Raw genomic sequence first — 1,706 nt, 5'->3', positions numbered from 1 at the left:
TGAATAATTAATATGCAACATGATTTGGATATATAGCAGGAAAGAAAGCAAAATTCCTGATCTCCTGAAACTTATATTCAGGTGAAAACACATACACACACATTTGGTATATATATTATATATTTGGCATATTATACATAACAAATGTGTGTATATGTGTGTCATGCTCATATTGCCACATATAAATGTATATGCTTGTATTTGTGCTTCACAGGGAGATGGTGTTTTATGCTTTGTTTTTAAAATAAAGCAAAAAAAAACTAAACTAAAGTAGGTAATGGAAAAAGAGCAATGGAGCTTTGCTTTGCTTTCATAATGGAGTCAGAGAAGAACTTACATGACATAATTAAACTGGAGCAAGGCTGCAATGGAGAAATGGAATAATCCTATACTCATATAAATGGAATAATCCTATATTCACATAAGTGGAAAAAGAATACATCAGGCAGGCATAGTCACAGCAAATAAAAAGGTTTGAAACAGGATATTTCTTGGTTTATTAGAGGAACACTAGGAAGACAAATATATGTGAACCAAAGAAAGCAAATGAGAGGAGGAAAGATCCGTAAATGTGAAGATATGGAGTGATCGATCACGTAAGACTTTGTAACTCAAACTAAGATTCTCAATTTTACTTCTTCATGTTCTGTAATAGCTGCTTTTCTGCAGCTCCAGACTGTGAGCTGAATGAAGGAATGGACTAGATAAAGATTTGTTGGCCACTCTGCCTAGTATTTAGGACCATGTTTGTACCAGTCCTAAAGGAGCTCTGGTAGCGTAGTGGTTACGAATCGGGCTGCGAACTGCTTCAAGGTCAGTAGTTCAAAACTACGAGTTGTTCTACAGGAGAAAGATGAGGTTTTCTGCTCCCGTAAAGATTTACAGTATCGCTATGAGTCAGAACGACTCCACTGTACATAACCACCACCTGTGCCAGTAATGTGCCAGACTGAAAAGCCCTTTGAGCCTCAAGGTTGGCAGTTCAAGCTCACCGGCTGCTCCTCAGAAACTCTATACAGGGTCGCTATGGGTCGGAAATCACTAGACAGCACTTAACAACAACTGTGCCCTAAAACATATTCACTAGATACCTGCTGAATATATGAATAAAATAAGGAATAGATTAAATGAGAGCCTTCTTCCAATAGAGATAAGTTGTTGTTGTTGTTGTCAGGTGCCATCGAGTCGGAACCGACTCATAGCGACCCCATGCACAGCAGAACGAAACAATGTCCGATCCTGGGCAACCTCACTACCGCTGCCACACTTGAGTCCATCAATGATGCCACCTGGTCGGGATCCTATTTTATGTAGAATTCTGAAGTTTGAAGGTATAATATGGGCAGTCCTGTTGCATTTGATCTCATGCTGTGATCACGAAGGTCAGGAGTATACCATTTGTTGTACTTCACTAAATGTCTACACTGCTCTCCAGAGTATAAAGGATTAACTACGGAGAAACGTGGTTCAATTACCTTGTTGTTGTTGTTGTTAAGTGCTCTTTTGTCGGTCCTGACTCATGTTGACCCTGTAGAGGGTTTCCATATAGAGCGTAAATCTCAAGGTAATCATCATAACCTTAATAAGGTCAATCCTCTGTCTCGAATTCAGAAATAGCACTTTCTACTGTTTGTTGAATTACTTATTTATTTATTCTTCCATACTGATTCCTTTATGCCATTTCCAAGATCACCAGAGCTCCAAAT

Source organism: Chrysochloris asiatica, unplaced genomic scaffold, assembly GCF_000296735.1.
Source record: "Chrysochloris asiatica unplaced genomic scaffold, ChrAsi1.0 scaffold00339, whole genome shotgun sequence".
NCBI lineage: Eukaryota > Metazoa > Chordata > Mammalia > Afrosoricida > Chrysochloridae > Chrysochloris > Chrysochloris asiatica.
Note: the sequence above shows the minus strand (reverse complement) of the source record.